The sequence below is a fragment of the Mirounga leonina genome, unplaced genomic scaffold, assembly GCF_011800145.1.
Source record: "Mirounga leonina isolate KUSES-001 unplaced genomic scaffold, KU_Mleo_1.0 Mir_169, whole genome shotgun sequence".
In the NCBI taxonomy this organism is placed as follows: Eukaryota; Metazoa; Chordata; class Mammalia; order Carnivora; family Phocidae; genus Mirounga; species Mirounga leonina.
In genome coordinates, this window is record NW_023270431.1 from 4,612,296 (window position 1) to 4,635,654 (window position 23,359).

The window sequence follows — 23,359 nt, forward strand, 5'->3', positions numbered from 1 at the left end:
TCATCTAAGTGAAAAATTCAAGTAGGCAATGAAAAAAGGGTCTGAAGTTTCAGGGAGACAATTCAGGGCAAATCAATGACAGAGGAAAAATGATAATGCTGTGGATGTTTTAGAATTGTTGAAAATATTGAGAGATGCTCTTAGAAAAGTAAATGATCCACTTTATGATTATATTACTAATGTCCAATGTAAAGTGAAGGGTACGCTGTCATTCTTTTAAATAGCGTACTCAGAGTCAAACATAAAAAGCCCCAAATCAAAAAGGTCACACTGGGATAATTCCTTGTGCAATTTTATAATTTGCACATTTTTGCGTTTATAATCTAAATGTTATAAAATACAATAAACGTACACTTAATTTACTTTTTCCTTCAAGATAATTCCAGTCAATACTTTCTAAAAACATGCCTTTTTACATTTTAGTATCCATTTATACAGACTCACTTTAATTGTTCAAATCCCACTTCCAAATTTCTTAGTATAATTAGGAACTTTCTGTACTATAACTTATTTATATATACACGTCTTGTTAAAAATTTACCTCTCTTTTCCAAATTTGGCTATTTTGACAGGATGTTCTTGACATTTAAATAAATGACTAGCTTTGGGTAAAATGCTACCAGAAAGATTGACCTCCTGTTATTAAATACTTTTTGTCCTATGATTGTTTTATATCAAAATATCATTCATTCCCCCACTCATCTCCCCTTTCTACAAAAAAATGGTACTTTTGCCAGCTACTTCACAGTTAAACAGTTTCTTTTAACTTAAAAATGGATTGGATTTATAGTGATCTTATTTAAATAAATTCTTTGTACTCTTTTTCTTTTTCAATGTAAAATATGGTTTTAGTTATTAGCTCTTAAAAATGTTTGAAATGTAATTTATTTTTAAGAGTTGAATGCTTTTGAACAAGTCACAGTGTATTATATTCTTGTTCATAGAATACAGGGGAAAATGAAAAAGACTTTTTTGCTACTATTTTTAAAGTGTGATTTAAAATAATCAAATGTACAGATGAATCTGGGAAAATAAATATTTTAAGATGAAAAAGATGACATTATTTATGCATTTTCTCTGATGATGCTAAAGATGATTTAATGATAGCTTCCAGCAGGAAAAAATCCCTTTTATTAAACTACACATTTCTCTGATTAATAGTAAGCCCCAGTTTTCTAACCCGTTCTTGCCAATCACCTGTCAGCCTCACTGAGCATGTCTTCTTGGCAGAACGTTGTTTTGTAAGTTGGTGGACGATGTTGCCCTCTGCCCTTACCATTGTCCTGTCACTTCCAGCCTCCATAGAGAATCCAGAATGACTTTTATAAGATATTCATCACATCACCTTATTCTTCTGCTTTAAATTTTCCAGTTTTTTTTTCCATTTTATTTAATATAAAATCCAACTCTTTCCCAGGGCCTATAAAGTCTTATACATTTTGTCCCTGCTTCCTTTCCAATCCTATCTCCTACCAGCCGTCTCCCAGTTTACTAAAGCTCTGGGCACATTGGCTCTTTCTCTGTTAATCGAAAATAAATAGACTGGCTCCTGCCTTGAACTTGCTTTGCCTTCCACTTAAAACACTTGACTTATTATTTAAGTTTCCATTTAACTGTCATCTCTTCAGAGACATGGTCCCTGACCACCATGTCCAAAGTAAACCAATTAGCTTCCCATTGTTTTTAAAATCCTATCTATCTTTATTTCCAGTTTTGCTCCATACTCATGACTACCTAAAATTATTTTTTGAATTTTATATTTCTACTTGAAATAATTATATATTGACTTGTGCGTTGTCAAAACATACTTTTTTTGTAACCAATGCCCAAAATAGTATGTGTCACACAGAAGAGAATCAGGAAATATTGATTAAATTGTTGACAGATAACTTGAGGGACATTAAAAATTTTTTAAATCTAGTAAATCTAGTAAAATGAGCTTCCATCACCTTCAGCTCACAAAGGCTAATGAAATTCTTACATGACACCCTTTTTTAAAACCGCCATTAAAATGCTTATTTATTGCTATGTTGATTTACTGCTATGAGGTAGATGACATTTTCTGATCACCTAGTTATTAAGAAAACCATGGAGTAATTGTAAGAAAGGAGGAGAGCACTAGCATGTATCTAAAAATCCATTATGTTCTGGAATTTTGAGAAGTTTATTAACTAGACATAGTTCACTAAATAGATATAACTACTCTGCAAGCTGCATACAGGTCCTCCCAGACTCCATCCTTGAAGATCTCTTGGGATGGTTTGGCATGTGGTCAAGGCCTTGAGCAAAAACAAAACAAAACAAATTTTTCTCCTCCTCCAAGAGGAGGCAAACTACACTAGAGAACTCTGCTTGGGAATGAAGCATGTCTCTAAGTAAATATTACTTCTTTATACAGATAAAGAATTTGAGGTTCATGTATCATATGACCTCACTGATATGAGGAATTCTTAATCTCAGGAAACAAACTGAGGGTTGCTGGAGTGGTGGGGGTGGGAGGGATGGGGTGGCTGGGTGATAGACACTGGGGAGGGTATGTGCTATGGTGAGCGCTGTGAAATATGTAAGACTGTTGAATCACAGACCTGTACCTCTGAAACAAGTAATACATTATATGTTAAAAAAAAAAAAAAAAAAGGAAGAAGATAGCAGGAGGGGAAGAATGAAGGGGGGAAATCGGAGGGGGAGATGAACCATGAGAGACTATGGACTCTGAAAAACAAACTGAGGGTTCTAGAGGGGAGGGAGGTGGGAGGATGGGTTAGCCTGGTGATGGGTATTAAAGAAGGCACGTTCTGCATGGAACACTGGGTGTTATATGCAAACAATGAATCATGGAACACTACCTCAAAAACTAATGATGTAATGTATGGTGATTAACATAACATAATAATAATTAAAAAAAAGAATTTGAGGTTCAGAGGAATCAATAACTCCTCTAAGGTTCAAGAGTGTGATTGTGAGAATTCAACTCTCTTCAAATACTTTTTCCTCGCTGTGCCAGGTTTTGAAACACCTCCTCGGGATCTTTTCTGGGATGTTCTACAGACAAATCCATATGAACATGGCTAAAAACAAATTCATTGTCAGTGTTCCTCTTCATATTTTCTCTATTTCAGAAAAGGAAACTTATTTACCTAGTGAGTTATTCCCCATCTAAATATGCAATGGCTATCGAATTCTATGTATCTTTCTTCCTAAATATCCTGTTTCTGCACAATCTTGCCTATACGACCAGCCTTCATTCCCTTCATCACAACCATAGCTACATCTTTCTTTCCAGGTTCCAACACAGAATTAGAACTGTTGCACCCCTCCAAATTCTACTCTCATGACCAAAAATGATCTTGCTAAGGGAAATGTTAATATTCATTCTTCCTTAAAATACTACTATAACTTTCCAGTGATCTCTAGAATAAATTCCAAATACCTTGGCTTAATTTTTCAAAGTCCTTCATTTTTAGAGATCAACCTTCTGCATAAGTACCATACAACCACCATTGCTTCCAGGCATGTTGCATCACACAGCAACATCACTTTCTCATATATTTAATATCCTTTCAAGTCTCCATGCTTTCACACTTGTTGCCCCCTCAATCTAGATATCCCATCTTCCCGACCAAGTTCTACTCTTCTTTCAGTTCCCAGCTCAAATGTCCCATCTTCGGGGAATGCTCCCTAAACCTCTACATTGGAATTAGAGATCTCTTTTCTATTCCTCTTCACCTTTGGGTACCTATTTCTCAGCATTTACATTCTGTACTAAAATAAAGCAGTTGATTAAATGATGAACTCTTGAAGGCACTGAGTGGTTCTCTTTTAGCTAAGTATCCCAGGATCCCAAGTACTTAGCACAATGCCTAGTATAGACGCATGTGGTAACATCTGAACACATGTTGCTTGAAGACATAAATTTTTAAAAATTATGAAAAAAATGTACTTTTCCATAATGTCACAATTTTGCCTGGTATCAGCTTTAGTAGGCATCTAGGAAAAGTAAAGCCACTGGATGAGACAATCATTCTATTTCTGTTAAATTCAGTTATCTTTGCAGTTACTTCCTGGTTTAAATTCAGTTGGCATGTGGGTGGTCTATTTGTTGCTTCATGTTAGTTCCTGCTGTGTTCTTCCTTAGAAATGAACATTCCTAAGCTTCATGTCTGCATCATCACAGAATCTCCGGGACATTTGAAGGTGTCATGAGGTTACCCAGACCAACTTCAGAGGAGCCCAAATCATCCATTTTGTCAGGTGTAGTATTCAATGGTAATTTATTACCTATCTGTAATTATGCTGTGACAAATTTTATGGAAGTAATGAAATTTTAGTAATCCAAGACAGCTCCACTATGATCTCTGTGATTGAATATGTTTTCTTGGTGACAAGGAACCCAGGGAGAAGAGATTAAAACTACTATTTCAATGAAGTTGAGGGGGGAGGGGTGTTCAGATTTATGATATGATAATAAATGGGCTGCAAGTTAAAAAAAAAAAGAAAGAGTATATAAAATTGGTTGTTATAAAACAGAACCATAGTGAAAGATTTGCTAATGGTTTTATGATTTTGAGGTTTTGTATCAAGGGCTTTCTTTTCACTTAGAGATCGTTAAACTCAAAATAAATAAAAGTGTGGTTATTCATGCAAGAGGAGAAAAAAGATAAATAACATATTTATATAATTGAACTAATTGAAAGTTCTTAGGAAAGGGTAAGGGGAGCAAAGTCTATAATCTCTTAATGTGTTTCTTTCTTCAGTTCAAGACCCAGAGAGATAAATGTGATAATTTTAGCCATTTACATGAACATGTCCTAAACTTTCCTCACCTTTACTATTCTTCTTTGCTATTCTTAACTCACCAAATTTTCCTTCCTTCTAAATTGTATATGAAAACCATTAAGTAGCATTATTAATATACCTTAGCAATATCTTTTATTTTAGTGAATATGGAGTTAGAAATAAAGATTATCCACAACACATTAAAAAGGGCATCATGAGTTCTATAATTGAGGAGCTTAAAAAAAAAACAGTAAAAATATTTTCATTTTGATTGTAAAATATTAGCTCCAACTCCATTGCTTTCTGCCCTATAACTTACACTTAAATAAAGTGGAAAATCAGAGTAATTCTGAAAGCCAATAAAAAAAAATTCCAATTACCTAATTTTCTCATAATCTTCCAATTTTATTGCCATTGTTAAAGCTTAAACTTACATCATCTTTTATCTATACAAATACAGTGTAATATCTCATATCCAGTGCAAAAATATATATCATATCATGTTAAAAACACCTTTTGCCATAGCAATATTTTCTCATTTAGTTATCTCATTAGCTCAATGATGGATACTGAATAGCAACTGATAAATGAATTTTCAGGAAGACTCAAAGAAAATTGAGCTTGCAAATGGACACTTTAGTCCCAATTCTGGGATGGTTCCCCCCTCAAATCACATTTGATCATTTTACTTTATTGTGGGTTTTAGACAACTTCTTTCATATGGAGACATCTTAGATTTGGTGCTTCTCATATCTTGAAAAGAATGAAAACTTTCATTCATTCTTTTCTTTCACATAGTCCAACATCAATACATGATTTGGGTATCAAAATAATGTAAATCCTACATGTAAAATAGGAAAAGATAAAGGAAAGCAGTTCTCAGATTAAAGGAGAAATAGATTATTACTAGTTAGCCATTTCATGATGAAATGAGAAAAGATAGAGGGTGGTATAGCAGAGATGAGGGGAATCTACCCAGGATAAATTTCACTAAGGGCCCTATAGTTTATGCTGGGTAATCAATTCCATTTACCTCAATTATGCATCTGTTCTAAGCCTCCTCAATAATGTAACTTTTATTTAACAGATACTTAAAAGATCTCTGGCTTTTATCATGGGATACATTTCTTTGCTGTCCTTACTGAGCTATAATCCAAAAGGAAAAACAAAAATCAACTACGAAATACTATAAAAGAAACAGCGATTTTGTTCATATTTCTTTCTTTTTTATCTCTTCACTTACTTATCAAGTGAAGAAAGCAGTGAGAAATGGTGTCAGACGTTTCTGTGACAATGTGTCTTTAAAAGCCAAAGACCTGAGCATACACGGGTGACTCAGAAAAACCTTTCCAGAAATGCCTTGGTCATGCCGAGAGACTATTTAGTTGCTCTTGCTTTTCTCATTAAAACTTTCAAGGTGAATGAATATGTGCTCCTAAAATAACACCATTTTAAATCCTGCTTGTTTGGAACATTTCACAGTCAGCCCATTGATACCATCTTAACGGATACACAGCTGGAACTTTTCCCATATGAGTCTAATGACTTTTTCCCTGAATACTCTACCTCCTTCAGTTCTGCCTTTCTAGACAGCACAACATATTGAGTGTTGATTTATACCAGGATACAGGCTGTTCTTGCCTTTTCTTTGTCCAGATTGTATGAAGGTCACAATGAACAACAACTTCTCTCATGTATTTGTGCAATATTACAAAAGCCCAGGGCTTCCCTTGGCCTCAGGTTATTTTTTGGAGATTTGAATCCTGACTTCTTTAGCTGCTTGATTTATTTTTTGCCTTCCCCTAAATTAAAAATACTACTGGTGCCTATATATTTCACTGCGTGTTTTCATCAAGTTTTCAAGTTTTATTTGCTTTTTCACATTGCCTCTCCCATGATATCAAGAAGAATGTAAATTTCAGTGAATTTCTTTATCATAGTAAATAAATATCATCTTTATATGAAACACAGTTCCAGTTCCTCATCCCATCAGTTTTACTCCTGCCCCTCTCTTTAAGAAACATGGAAGTTCAGGATTGAAAGTGAACTAAAAATCATCAACCTCAGGCCCAATTAATGCTTGGACATCCAGAGTTCTGCTCAAACATGTCCTGTTTTACAGAGCTAAATTCCTTACTAAGCAACACATTCCATTTCCCAAAGGCTCTTGTGAAATAGTCCACCCTTCTTTCAAAACGAAAATGGTTACATTCACCCACTGGTTTTTTGTATATTTTGAGCAATATAGAACTTTTTAAATTATTCCTTGAACACAGTTCTTATACTTCTTCCTTCTATCTGCTCCAAATACCTCCTCACATTCACCACAAGATCATCAAGCAGCCCTCCCTGTGGTACAAACCTCTTAATTTGCACAAGGTTGTCAGCCTTCCTAACAAACAAAATCAGCAAATGGTACTGCTATATGCAGGGTAGAACACAATCGTATCATTTCTTTCATCCTATTATACTGCCATCAGTGTAAATTAAGTTTAAAATTACCTTTTTTTTTTTTTTGGAAGCCATATCATGTTGCAATTTCTTGGCAATTAAAATCACTAAAGTCAAACTGCCTAACTTTTGTCTTATAGAACCTAAGTAGGGTTTTGTACCCAAACTAGAGCATTACATCTGTTTTTATTGCTTTTCATCAGGTTTGACCTGATCTTTCCCAGAGACTCCCACCAAAGCGCCCAATCAAGGTACAGTGGGAGCTTGAGAAAGACAGCTAAATCAGACTGTGGTGTGGACTGAGAGGACTTTACAAAGAAGCACCCTGTGAAGACACCTGTCTTTTACTTGTTAAGGGAACATCTGAGAAAGGAATGAAATGAAAGGAGGAAGAAAATTCTTCCTCAGACTTTAGACTAGAGAATGTGTGTTCCTTTGCATATGACAGAAATAGATCACTATAATATATGATGCTATGATTTAATTAACTATGTGTTAATTATTGTATAATCTAATAAAAAAATTACATCCTGGTCCTCAGAGATATTTATCAGTCAGCAGCACAATTATTAAATATAAAATCTAAATATTTAGTCATAGAGTTTGTTATTTCTATCTGTTGGGTAGAAGATATCCCAGGGAAGGCAGGTTGCATAATGTATGTAGCATTTAGATAACACTGCCCATATGCAAATTTAGGTCTCTCTATATACCTAATAACAACAGAGCAAAAATAGCATGACAATATTATAAATAAAAAAATGCAAATATTCTATTTGTGTGAGAGGTAGGACAAGGTAGGCATGAATCCAATTATTTTCCTGAAAAAATAAAGGAAATTTGATTTAAAAACAATTCCTTGGGCGCCTGGGTGGCTCAGTTGGTTAAGCGACTGCCTTCGGCTCAGGTCATGATCCTGGAGTCCCTGGATCGAGTCCCGCATCGGGCTTCCTGCTCAGCAGGGAGTCTGCTTCGTCCTCAGACCCCATCCCCTCTCAGGTGTTCTCTCTCTCTCATTCTCTCTCTCTCAAATAAATAAATAAAATCTTAAAAAAAAAAAAAAAAAAAACAATTCCTTGAGCAATATACTATAGAATGTAGCAGTCATTGTTCTAGTCTCTAGGCAAACAGAATAGACAGTAACTTCTCAGAGGAGAGACACAGAAAAATTAAATAGTTAGCTGATGTTGAAAGTTAAAGGGAAAAAATAAATCAGGGAATTTGGACCAAGAAAGCCAGATAGACAGGATATTTAGTTATTAAATACAGTCATAAAGTAGGAGTGAAAGAAATACTTGGGTATTATTTGAAAGAGATGATAGAGCAAGTCAAGAAAATATTACGATAGCATTCCAAGGAGAATGAGGTGCCAATACAAAGGCTGAAGTGTTCCTAGGGTGTTCAGGGAACTACAAGAAAGCAATTGTGTATAGAACATGATGAACAAGAAGCAAAAGAAGGAGACATCAGAGACACAATGGTGGTCCCAATCACAGGACTTTGTTGGTCTTTGAAAGGACTTTGGCTTTCACTTTCAGTGAAGTGAGAAGGCACTGAAGGGTTTTGACAGAAGTGATATAATTTGACTTATATTTTAAAGAGGTTACTCTAGCTGCTCTATTGAGCTTCGATGGTAGGGGGATGACATGAGAATAGAACCAGTAAGAAAAATGAGAATGAGATCCCCAAAATCTATACAAGTAGCAGTGGTATCTTAAAACAAGGTTAGAGCAATAGAGCTTGTGAGGAGTTGCCAATTCTGAAGCTATTTGGAAGGTAAAACATGTATTAATACAAATTACACTGGAAAGCTTTTCAGAAAGAGAATAAAACTCATGCAGGTCTTTATTTCCTCAATCTTATCTTTAGGTAAATCCAAAGAAACCAATACATGAAATAGTAAGAACTCAAAAAATAATAGAGTGAGAAATTCAGCTGTATTTTTCTTATCAGTGAAGCAATCTTTGATCAAGCTAAGAGAAAATAGTTTGTCTCTACTCGTCATGTACATTATTTATAATATGCTAAATATCATCCTGGTGTTATAATTATGTGATGGGTTAAACAAAACCAACCCCCAAATCTCAAGTAACATAAAAAGAAAAGGAAAAAGCAACTTAATGCTTATAAAATTGCATACATGATTCTAAAATGTAAAATTTCAATCTTGTTCTAGGGGAATCATAACGCTTAAAAACAAGGCCTGCCTTTTATTTTTATTTTCCTCTTGTTTTAGTGTAATAAAATATGCCTATGGGAAGTAGGGACACACTATTGCTTTTTGTTGACTTGTTCACTGACATGATAGGCTTTATTTATAGGCTAAAATTAAGAAAAAAGAAAGAAGAGGTACACTGAAAAACAATGAAATCAAGTTCTGTGTTCCTGGATGTTATAAACATATTGCTTCTGATAGACAACCTTCTCAAGTGGCTCCCAGTGATCTTCAGCACTCAGTAGTATGCACACACTTGTACAACCCCTTCACCTTGAGAGTGAGCTGACCCTAGAGACTTGCTTATAATAAATGGAATATGGCATAACTGATGCAATGTTACTCTTGTGATTAGGTTACAAACGACTGTGAGTAGGGAGGAGCAAGATGGCAGAGGAGTAAGAGACCTAAATTTCGTCTGGTCCCAGGAATTCAGCTGGATAGGGATCAAACCATTCTGAACACCTACGAACTCAATAGGAGATCGAAGAAAAGAACAGCAGCAACTCTCTGAACAGAAAAGTGACCACTTTCAGGGAGGTAGGATGTGCGGAGAAGTGAATCCGAGGTGATATTCAGGAAGACAGATGGGGGGGGGGGGCTCCATCAGCCACTACTGGCAAGTGATAGAGCAGCGGAGCACAAAATCGGAACTTTTAGAAGTCTGCTCTGCTGAGGGATGTCGCTCCAGTGGCTAAGTGGGGGGTGGAGCCCTCGCTGGGACAGTGTGGTCTCAGGACCCTCGGGTTCACAGAGAGACTGGGGGTCCCTGAGTGCAACAGAGCTCCCAAGTATCAGAACGGGGAAGCTGGCTGCAGAGAAGGAGCTGAGGAGTGGGCTCTCAGCTCAGGGTTGCCATAAACCATGATCTGCGGCACAGTTGGGCCACTGCTCTTCCAGCAGGGACCCAACAAGTGACAGGTCTGGAGAGACTCCCCTTCCTCCCCTGGGAGGAGTGGTGCAGGAGTGCACTGCAGGGATCTGCTGGGTTTAGAGACTCCAAACGGGGTCATGTGCCAGAGATAGAAACGTTCAGTCACAGGACGGGTGAGCACGGAGTGCAGCCGGAGACCAGAGAGACAGGAGTGATTGACTGTTTTTCTCTGGGGGCTCAATGAGGAGTGGGGCCCTGAGTTCTCGGCTCCTCTGGGGAGAGATTGGGAGGCCATCATTTTCACTCTCATCCTCCAAAGCCATATGGAAAGTCTGCAGGCAACAAAAGCTACCGAGAACAAACCCAAGCAGATTACCTAGCCCAGCCCCTGGCAAGGGCCGGGCAATTCCACCTCTGGCAAAGACATTTGAGAACCATGGCAACAGGCCCCTCCCCCAGAAAATCAGCGAGAACAGCCAGCCAAGACCAAGTTTACCGATCAATGAGAATGGCAGAACACCAGCACTAGGGGAATACTGCACATAGAATTCATGGCTTTTTTCCCATGATTCTTTAGTCTTTCAAAGTTAATTTTTTTAATTTACTTTTTTTTCATTTTCTATTTTTTTTTGAATTTTTCTTTTTCCCTTTTTCAACCAACATCTTATCAATCCCTTTATTTAAAATCTTTTTATTTTTCATTTTTAGAGTCATATTCTATCCCTTCATTGTAGTTAACCTTATTTTTGGTATATATTTAAGTTGTTCTCTCCTTAATGGGATACGGTTTCTTCTAACAGACCAAAATACACCCTAAATCTCTAGTAAATGGTTTTTTCTAGTCTCCTGCCTGATCACATTCTCTCCTTTTTTTTTTTAATTTCTCTTCATTCTTTTTTCAACCAACTTCTTATCAATTCCTTTTATAAAATCTTTTATAATTTTCATCTTTACAGTCATATTCCATCCCTTCATCATATTTACCCTTATTTTTGTACATATGTAAGTTTTTATTTCTTTAAAATTTTGGGAGGCAGTTTCTTCTAACAGACCAAAATACGCCCAAAATATAATGTGTGGCACTGATCTATTCACTAGCCTGATCATATTTGATCATATCCTTTTTTTTCTTTTTCTTTTTTTTTTTCTTTTTTCATTCTTTCCCTTTCTTTTCCCCCAGTTTTGGGTCTCTTCTGATTTATTTAGTGTATATTTTTCTGGGGTTGTTGTTACCCTGTTAGCATTTTGTTCTCTCATTCACCTATTCTCCCCTGGACAAAATGACAAGACGAAAAAACTCACCTCAAAAAAAAAGAACAAGAGGCAGTACTGACTGCCAGGGACCTAATCAATACGGACATTGATGATATCGGAACTAGAGATCAGAATGACGACTATAAAGATACTAGCTGGGCTTGAAAAGAGCATGGAAGATACTAGAGAAACCCTTTCTGGAGAAATAAAAGAACTAAAATCTAACCAAGTCAAAATCAAAAAGGCTATTAATGAGGTGCAATCAAAAATGGAGGCTCTAACTGCTAGGATAAATGAGGCAGAAGAGAGAATCAGTGATACAGAAGACCAAATGATGGAGAATAAAGAAGCTGAGAAAAAGAGAGATAAACAACTACTGGATCACGAGGGCAGAATTCAAGAGATAAGTGATACCATGAGATGAAACAATATTAGAATAACCGGGATCCCAGAAGAAGAAAGAGAGAGAGGGACAGAAGATATATTGGAGCAAATTATAGCAGAGAACTTACCTAATTTAGGGAAGGAAACAGGCATCAAAATCCAGGAGGCACAGAGAACCCCCTCAAAATCAATAAAAATAGGTCAACACCCCAACATCTAATAATAAAACTTACAAATCTCAGAGACAAAGAGAAAATCCTGAAAGCAGCTCTGGACAAGAGGTCTGTAACCAACAATGGTAGAAACATTAGATTGGCAACAGACCTATCCACAGAGACCTGGCAGGCCAGAAAGGACTGGCAGGATATGTTCAGAGCACTAAACGAGAAAAATATGCAGCCAAGAATACTATATCCAGCTAGGCTGTCCTTGAAAATTGAAGGAGAGATAAAAAGCTTCCAGGACAAACAAAAACTAAAAGAATTTGCAAACACTAAACCAGCCCTACAAGAAATATTGAAAGGGGTTCTCCAAGCAAAGAGAGAGCCTAAAAGTAACATAGACCAGAAAGGAACAGAGACAATAGACAGTAACAGTCACCTTACAGGCAATACAATGGCACTAAATTCCTATCTTTCAATAGCTACCCTGAATATAAATGGGCTAAATGCCCCAATCAAAAGATATAGGCTATCAGATTGGATAAAAAAACAAGACCCATCAATATGCTGTCTGCAAGAGACTCATTTTAGATGCAAAGACACCTCCAGATTGAAAGTGAGGGGGTGGAAAACCATTTACCATGCTAATGGACATCAAAAGAAAGCTGGGATGGCAATCCTTATATAAGACAAATTAGATTTTAAATGAAAGACTATAATAAGATGTGAGGAAGGACACTATATCATACCTAAAGGGTCTATCCAACAAGAAGATCTAACAATTGTAAGTATCTATGCCCCTGACATGGGAGCAGCCAATATATAAGCCAATTAATAACAAAATCAAAGAAACACATCGACAACAATACAATAATACTAGGGGACTTTAACACCCCCCTCACTGAAATGGACAGATCATCTAAACAAAAGATCAACAAGGAAATAAAGACTTTAAATGACACACGGGACCAAATGGACTTCACAGATATATTCAGAACATTCCATCCCAAAGCAACAGAATACACATTCTTCTCTAGTGCCCATGGAACATTCTCCAGAATAGATCACATCCTGGGTCACAAATCAGGTCTCAAATGGTACCAAAAGATTGGGATCATTCCCTCCATATTTTTGGACCACAATGCTTTGAAGCTGGAACTCAATCACAAGAGGAAAGTTGGAAAGAACTCAAATACATGGAGGCTAAAGAGCATCCTACTAAAGAATGAATGGGTCAACCAGGAAATTAAAGAAGAATTAAAAAAATTCATGGAAACAAATTAAAGTGAAAACACAACTGTTCAAAATCTTTGGGATGAAGCAAAGGCAGTCCTAAGAGGAAAGTATATAGCAATACAAGCCTTTTTCAAGAAACAAGAAAAGTGTCAAATACACAACCTGACCCTACACGAAAAGGAGCTGGAGAAAGAACAGCAAATAAAGCCTAAACCCAGCAGGAGAAGAGAAATAATAAAGATCAGAGCAGAAATCAATGAAATAGAATCCAAAAGAACAGTAGAACAGATCAACAAAACTAGGAGCTGGTTCTTTGAAAGAATTAATAAGATTGATAAACCCCTGGCCAGACTTATCAAAAAGAAAAGAGAAATGACCCAAATAAATAAAATCATGAATGAAAGAGGAGAGATCACAACCAACACCAAAGAAATACAAACAATTATAAGAACATATTATGAGCAACTGTATACCGGCAAATTAGATAACCTGGAAGAAATGGATGCATTCCTAGAGATGTATCAACTACCAAAACTGAACCAGGAAGAAATAGAAAACTGAACAGACCCATAACCACTAAGAAAATTGAAGCACTAATCAAAAATCTCCCAAAAAACAAGAGCCCAGGGCCAGATGGCTTCCCAAGGGAATTCTACCAAACATTTCAAGAAGAATTAATACCTATCCTTCTGAAACTGTTCCAAAAAATAGAAATGGAAGGAAAACTTCCAAACTCGTTTTATGAGGCCACCATTACCTTGATCCCAAAACCAGATAAAGAACCCATCAAAAAGGAGAATTACAGACCAAAATCCCTGGTGAACATGGATGCAAAAATTCTTACCAAAATACTAGCCAATAGGATCCAACAGTACATTAAAAGGATTATTCACCACGACCAAGTGGGATTTATCCCTGGGCTGCAAGGTTGGTTCAACATCCACAAACCAATCAATGTGATGCAATACATGAATAAAAGAAAGAACAAGAACCACATGATCCTCTCAATAGCTGCAGAAAAAGCATTTGACAAAGTACAGCATCCTTTACTGATTAAAACTCTTGAGAGTATAGGGATAGAGGGTACATACATGAATATCATAAAAGCCATCTATGAAAAACCCACAGCAAATATCATTCTCAATGGGGAAAAACTGAGAGCTTTCCCCCTAAGGTCAGGAACGTGGCAGGGATGTCCACTATCACCACTGCTCTTCAACATAGTACCAGAAGTCCTAGCCACAGCAATCAAACAGCAAAAAGAAATAAAAGGCATCTGAATCATCAAAGAAGTCAAACTCTCACTCTTTGCAGATGATATGATACTTTATGTGGAAAACCCAAATGACTCCACCCCAAAACTGCTAGAACTCATACAGGAATTCAGTGAAGTGGCAGGATAAAAAATCAATGCACAGAAATCAGTGGTATTTCTATACACCAACAACAAGACAGAAAAAAGAGAAATTAAGGAGTCGATCCCATTTACAACTGCACCCAAAACCATAAGATACCTAGGAATAAATCTAACTAAAGAGGCAAAGAATCTGTACTCAGAAAACTATAAAATACTCATGAAAGAAATGGAGGAAGACACAAAGAAATGGAAAAATGTTCCATGCTCATGGATTGGAAGAACAAATATTGTGAAGATGTCAATGCTACCTAGAGCAATCGACACATTTAATGCAATCCCTATCAAAATACTATCAACTTTTTTCAAAGAAATGGAACAAATAATCCTAAAATTTGTATGGAACCAGAAAAGACCCTGAACAGCCAGAGGAATGTTAAGAAAGAAAAGTAAAGCTGGTGGCATCACAATTCTGGACTACAAGCTCTATTACAAAGCTGTGATCATCAAGACAGTATGGTACTGGCACAAAAACAGACACATAGATCAATGAAACAGAATGGACAGCCCAGAAATGGACCCTCAACTCTATGGTCAACTATCTTCAACAAAGCAGGAAAGAATGTCCAATGGAAAAAAGACAGTCTCTTCAACAAATGGTGTTGGGAAAATTGGACAGCCACATGCAGTCCATTTGGACCATTCCCTTATACCACACACAAAAATAGACTCAAAATGGATGAAAGACATAAATGTGAGACAGGAGTCCATCAAAATCCTAGAGGAGAACACAGGGAGCAACCTCTTCAACCTCAGCCACAGCAACTTCTTCCTAGAAACATTACCAGAGATCAGGGAAGCAAGGGCAAAAATGAACTATTGAGAGTTCATCAAGATAAAAAGCTTTTGCACAGCAAAAGAAACAGTCAACAAAACCAAAAGACAACCGACAGAATGGGAGAAGATATTTGCAAATGACATATCAGATAGAGGGCTAGTATCCAAAATTTATAAAGAACTTATCAAACTCAACACCCAAACAGCAAATAATCCAATCAAGAAATGGGCAGAAGACATGAACAGACATTTTTCCAAAGAAGACATCCAAATGGCCAAAAGACACATGAATAAGTGCTCAACATCACTCAGCATCAGGGAAATCCAAATCAAAACCTCAATGAGAAACCACCTCACACCAGTCAGAATGGCTAAAATTAACAAGTCAGGAAATGACAGATATTGGCAGGGATGAGGAGAAACGGGAACCCCCCTACACTGTTGGTGGGAATGCAAGCTGGTGCAGCCACTCTGGAAAACAGTATGGAGGTTCCTCAAAAAGTTGAAAATAGAGCTACCCTATGACCCAGCAACTGCTCTACTGGGTATTTACCCCAAAGATACAAATGTAGTGATCTGAAGGGGTACGTGCACCCCAATGTTTATAGTAGCAATGTCCACATTAGCCAAACTATGGAAAGAGCCAAGATGTCCATCAACAGATGAATGGATAAAGAAGATGTGGTATATATATATACAATGGAATACTATGTAGCCATCAAAAAACCCGTATTCTTGCCATTTGCAATGACGTGGATGGAACTAGAGGGTATTACGCTAAGCGAAATAAGTCAATCAGAGAAAGACATGTATCATATGATCTCACTGATATGAGGAATTCTTTTTTTTAATTTTATTATGTTATTTTAATCACCATACATTACATCATTAGTTTTTGATGTAGTGTTCCATGATTCATTGTTTGCATATAACACCCGGTGCTCCATTCAATATGTACCCTCTTTAATACCCATCACCAGGCTAACCCATCCCCCCACACCCCTGCCCTCTAGAACCCTCAGTTTGTTTCTCAGAGTCCATAGTGTCTCATGGTTTGTCTCTCCCTCCAATGTCCACCCCTTCATTTTACCCTTCCTACTATCGTCTTCTTTTTTTTAACATATAATGTATTATTTGTTTCAGAGGTACAGGTCTGTGATTCAACAGTCTTACACAATTCACAGCGCTCACCATAGCACATACCCTCTCCAATGTCTATTACCCAGCCACCCCATCCTTCCCACCCCCCACCACTCCAGCAACCCTCACTTTGTTTCCTGAGATTAAGAATTCCTCATATCAGGGGTGCCTGGGTGGCTCAGTCGTTAAGCATCTGCCTTTGGCTCAGGTCATGATCCCGGGGTCCTGGGATCGAGTCCCACATCGGGCTCCCTGCTCGGCAGGGAGCCTGCTTCTCCCTCTCCCACTCCCCCTGCTTGTGTTCCTGCTCTCGCTATCTCTCTGTCAAATAAATAAATAAAAATTAAAAAAAAAAAAAAGAATTCCTCATATCAGTGAGATCATATGATACATGTCTTTCTCTGATTGACTTATTTTGCTCAGCATAATACCCTCCAGTTCCATCCACGTCATTGCAAATGGCAAGATTTCATTCCTTTTGATGGCTGCATAATATTCCATTGCATATATATACCACATCTTCTTTATCCATTCATTGGTCAATGGACATCTTGGCTCTTTCCATAGTTTGGCTATGGTGGACATTGCTACTATAAACATTGTGTGCACATACCCCTTTGGATGCCTACATTTGTATCTTTGGGGTAAATACCCAGTAGTGCAATTTCTGGGTCATATGGAGGCTCTTTTTTCAACTTTTTGAGGAACCTCCGTACTGTTTTCCAGAGTGGCTGCACCAGCTTACATTCCCACCAACAGTGTAGGAGGGTTCCCGTTTCTCCACATCCCTGCCAACATCTGTTGTTTCCTGACTTAATTTTAGCCATTCTGACTGGTGTGAGGTGGTATCTCATTGAGGTTTTGATTTGGATTTCCCTGATGCCGAGTGATGTTGAGCACTTCTTCATGTGTCTGTTGGCCATTTGGATGTCTTCTTTGGAAAAATATCTGTTCATGTCTTCTGCCTATTTCTTGATTGGATTATTTGTTTTTGGGTGTTGAGTTCGATAAGTTCTTTAACATGAGGAATTCTTAATCTCAGGAAACAAACTGAGGGTTGCTGGAGTGGTCGGGGGTGGGAGGGATGGGGTGGCTGGGTGATAGACATTGGGAAGGGTATGTGCTTTGGTGAGCATTGTGAATTGTGTAAGACTATTGAATCACAGACCTGTACCTCTGAAACAAATAATACATTACATGTTAAAATAAAAAAAAAGAAGATAGTAGGAAGGGAAAAATGAAGGAGGGGAAATCGGAGGGGCAGACAAACCATGAGAGACTGTGGACTCTGAGAAACAAACTGAGGGTTCTAGATGGGAGGGGTGTGGGGGGATGGGTTAGCTTGGTGATAGGTATTAAAGAGGGCACGTATTGAATGGAGCACTGGGTGTTATACACAAACAATGAATCATGGAACACTACATAAAAAAAAAAAGACTGTGACTTCCATCTTGTTAGCATTCTCTCTTGATGATGCTCTTCCTTGTCTTCTCACTAACTGTTGCTATGGTGGAAGGTGCTATAATATGGCAAAGCCCACATCACAAGAAATGAGGTAGGCATCTAGCCAACAGCTCATGAGAAATTGAGGCCTCAGCCCAACAGCCATGAAAGACTGAATCCTCCAATGCCCATCGATTGACTAAGTTCCTTCACAGAAGAGCCTCAAGATGACTATAGCCTTATAATTCCAGAACCAGAGGACCCAGCTAAAAAGCATGTAGATTCCTGACCCAGGAATCTGAGAAATAACTATGAGATAATGAATGTGTATGTTTTAAGATGCTAAGTTTCAAGCTGCTTTCATGCAGTGATAGACAACAAATACACACTTATTTTAGTGCATGGGTGTATTTAGAACTGTCAACACAACTGTGAACAAATATTTTTAGGTAGATTGCCTATGAAGTTAGTGTCCTGGTTTTAGATGCCATTCTTAAGAGATAATGGTCAACTATAAATGCTGTAGCAGTGAAAATAGGCTTTTGAGAATAATAAACCCACGTATATTGAGTTGAGGTAATGGTTCAGCCCTAACGAGAACATACTCAATAACTGACATGTCAGTCACAGTCTTCCATTTTACTTGATACCTGTAACTATGTAGTAAGTATGGCAAGCATGAGTTTATTATGATTCTGCACTGTTAATATGTTCCACAATCTCAAGACTTATTAAAGTCACAGAATATGTTATACTTCCTTGAATTTGAGGGATGGAAAGAAGTCTTTCTGTTTGATATTCCTTTTCCATTTTCCTCCATTTTCAACTGTCAACTGCTAAAATTTAACTGGCCATTTGCTTAAATTCTTTTAAGAGTATCATTCTAAGAGACTAGAACTTTGTTAATGACAGCTAAAATATCTTTTCTGTATTATATCTTAAAGTTAACCAAGGGATATATCATAAAGGAAATTTAATGTAAGTATTGAGTAAACATATTAATAACATACCCTATGAGGAGCCTGGCACATCCTTAGTTGTACCCAATGTCAGGATTATAAAGATGAACTTCTCTGAAGGATTTGCCTTCTATCCTCAGTGAAATATTCTTGTTTTATATACAATTCCCTCAAACAGTAAGTTCTTGTATTAGTTTAAAATGGGATGCTATTCTCAACACAACTGGTCAGCACCCATTAATAGTGGGAGATGGGATAACTAACTACTTAATTCCCATGCCTGTTTTTCAAAGTCTTTCGTAAAGCATTCATTCAGTTGAACTTCATTCTCCAACATTAGGCCTTCCAGCTATAGTTCTCAAAATGTAGAAGCCTTTATGCTACAGATCATAGATTATTTAGAAAACTGCTACTACCACTTCTCAGCAATGTGATCTTAGGGGAGTTAACTGATACTTCTGAACTTTAATTTTCTTATCTCTAAAATGGGGGTCGTAAAATATAGCACATATGGTTTAATTATTTTCATAATCATACAAGATAAGAAAAATAAGATTTAAACTCAAATTTTAACTTAAAAGCATGAAAAGTATTAGTGTTATATGGTGTGTCACACTATAGTGTTGTAGGAATGGAGATGTGAATGTTTTCTCTCAATTTTATACGCGTTTCATTTGAAAAGAAGAGATTATTATAATCCGTCTGCATTAGAGTCAGTAGTAAAAATGATTATAAAATTTATCTTCTGCTAATATGTTATTAAAACACAACATAGAGGGGCGCCTGGGGGCTCAGTTGGTTGAGCGACTGCCTTTGGCTCAGGTCATGATCCTGGAGTCCCTGGATCGAGTCCCACATCGGGCTCCCTGCTCGGCGAGGAGCCTGCTTCTCCCTCTAACCCTCCCCCCTCTCATGTACTCTCTCTCTCATTCTCTCATTCTCGCTCTCTCAAATAAATAAATCTTTAAAAAAAAAAACACAACATAGAAATAAAACTAGTAATATCAAGTAATATAAGTTCATGTCCCCTACAAATGAAGAGTTAACAGTAAGTATTCCAAATACATTGAAGGAAAATAGCATCTTGTGTTCCTTGTATTCATGCCTTTAAAGTCAATCTCAAAAGAAATCACTTGAAATAGAAATATTTGGAGTTTTCTCATGGAGCTCACTAAACCCTTAGCCCTGGGTTAGCTCTTGCCATACACCCTACAGAGAAGTTTTCTCTGCATTTTATAACCCTTTCATTTGAGATAGAAAGACCAGGCAAGCATATTCAAAACATACTTTTTCTTGAGTGAACAGGGAAGAGAGACCTCTGAGATTCTTGTATTCTGCTTTTTAGACCATCAAGAATAGGTATACATGATTAAAGATTGAATTTGCTTAAGAATAGTAGCTAAGTAAAAATGACTTCAATACGAATGAATCAAGGGTCAGTTTCTGGCACTGTAGGCTCATTGGAAATATTAAACTCATCATTTACTGTAGATAGTTTGTGTAAACCAGGGCCTTCCAGATTGCCCACTTAGTCTTCTTAATAATATTTTCTAAAAATAGTGTACTTTATTTTCTCAATAAGAAGGTCATAAAAATAAAAATTAGAAAAAAGAGAAATCTTAGGTAAGATATTTTGCCTTCAAGTATTTAGATTTTATTTTTTGTATATGTACAAGAAACTTATGGTTAGAGCTGCCAGAGTCAAGGCATTTCTATCTCACTCTCTTCTCTGAAATCTATCCAAACTACAAAATGCATGAAGTTCAAATAGGAATTTTCTATCTTCAATGAAAGCATGAAAAGCCAACTCAACTTCAAACCCTAATCTATAAATAAGCTGCCAAGAACAGTGATATTGGGACCAATTTGTGGCATGATGCCTAGACTTGATCTCTCTGTGTCTGTGTCTCTATCTGCATTTGCATCTCTACATGTTAATATACATGAAACCAGATAGCACAGATCTAAAATGTCTATGACCTAAACAGCTGATGATCAATTACTGATCTGAGATAATAAGTTGAAAGAGCTGGATGGCTTATGGGAACCATGTGGGCCTTATTCCACACTGCAGAGTGGCAGAGAGTGAGAACAAACAAGGAACTGACAAATACAAGTTTATAAATGGGAGGGAGTGAAGGGGACAATCTGTCACAACAGCCAATCATGATCCACTAAAGAAACTTGTAAAAATACAAGACCATCAAAAACAAAAGTTTGTGAGAGAATGACTCCATCTGGCCTAAGTTTACTCCCATCCTCACCCCAAATACTCAGAGCACTGAGTGGATCATGGTGTATACATGTGCTCAGCATGGATGGGGTAAGAAAATGTTCAGAGAAATATTTCCTTCCCATCTTATTTTTCAGGAAAGAGCTGATCCTGACAGAACAGCCCTCACGTAAAAATGAATCAAAACCAGAAGAAATCGGCACCCAAACTGGATAAAGATAGCATAATATAAAATGCACAAAGTTATACAACAAATGGAGAGCAAACAAAAGTAGCTATTAAAATTAATGAGAAAATTTAAAAAAAAATTACATGTAAATAGTTTCAAAGAAATATTTTAAAACATGGCCCAAGACAAAACATCAAAGAGAAAAGAATTAAAAATTAATAAGACAGGAGTTTAAAAGTAAGCTAAGGCAAGGAAACAGTAAAAAATAAAACAGAATTTAAAAAATGGAAGTAAATATCATCTTACTAACTGCAAGAATTATAACAGACATAACTAAAAACATAAGCTTAGAAAAAAGCATAGAAAAAAGAGTTGAGAAAGGTGAGCCAAGTAAAAGTGGATTCACAGCTACCGTGAGAAGCCAAGACCTTTCACACACCTTGGCCCTCAGTAAGACCCCTGGGACAGCCCAGGTTCTAACAAAGTTTCAAGCATGGCTGAGAATGAGATTATGAACAACATTGCAAGGTTGAAGCTCTAAGTGAAAGATTGATATAGTGGGATTAAAGAATGCTAGATCCAAAAACTAAATCATCATATAAAGTTCTTAATTTCCTACAGAGCTGATATGATTTTCTCATGTTTCCCAAGCTGTTGGGCAAGGGACAAACTTCAAATTTTACCAGTTAGCTTTCTCATCATCTCTCCTGACATGAAGATTTTTCTTTTTTTCAGTTTTAAACAGTCCCTTCTCTTCCCTCTATCATGTTCGTTCCTCTCAAGATGCTGTTTTGCTATATGACAGAGCTTGCCATATACTTTCATGGAGGTGGAACAGGGGGCCTCGCATTCACATAGGAATCCCTTTACTGCTCTCTGAGTCTTGGTTTTTCTCTTCAGTGACAGTAGTCTTGGTCTTTTTGGTTAAATTTTGCCCTAAAGCAGTGATATCACACACAGCCCAAGTGTGACGAGGTCAAATTTGTATCCAATACCATTTTTAGACTTCAGAAAGAAAGCCTCTGCCATTGGGCCCTACAATTTTAAAAGTTCCACTCTAGCCTTATTCTAACAGTACCTCTCACCTGGGGTGAGGTATCCTCTGAGCCAACTCAGAATGAAAACCTGGAGCACATGTGCTCATCTTTAGTAACACAGTTCAAGCGCCTAGGATCCAGATATTTTTTGTCCAAATGGTGCCTGAGCCCATTTCCAAGCTAGGCATGAGCCTGTTCTCCTGCTGCATCCTTCTAAGAGCAATCTAGACCACTTGTGTATGCACCTGAGACAGATTGACTTTAAAGTGACCCCATGATCAATGCCTCCTGATGTTCTCAATTTGTGTAATTCTCAATCTTCTCCCCTTGAATGTAAGTAGAACCTGTGAGTGTTTCTAAAAAATTGAATATGACAAAGGTAATAGGATGGCACTCCAGTGATTATATGTTATATGGCAAAAGCAATGGTATATTATATTGCATATGCATATATGTAATATATGATTATGTTATAAAGGACTCGGTCTTGGTAGGCAACTCCTGATAAAGTTTACTCTCCTGTTGCCTTTGAAGAAGCAAACCATAAATGCTATCCCTTTAGGGAAATTAATTCTGCTGATATGCTAAGGGAACATGTAATCAGATCCTTCCCCAGCTAAGCCTCCAAATGAATGTTGCTAGGCTGACACCTTAAATTCAACCTTGCAAGATCTACGCAGAATAGCCAGTTAAGCTATGCCTTAACTCCTAACCCAAAGGTAATATGATAATTATGGGTGTTTTGAGCCACTAAGTTTGTGCTGGATAGAAAACTACTATAGTACCCCCAAGGTCTCAGGGGTGGCATTAAGGAAGGGTGGTTAGGAGAACTGAAT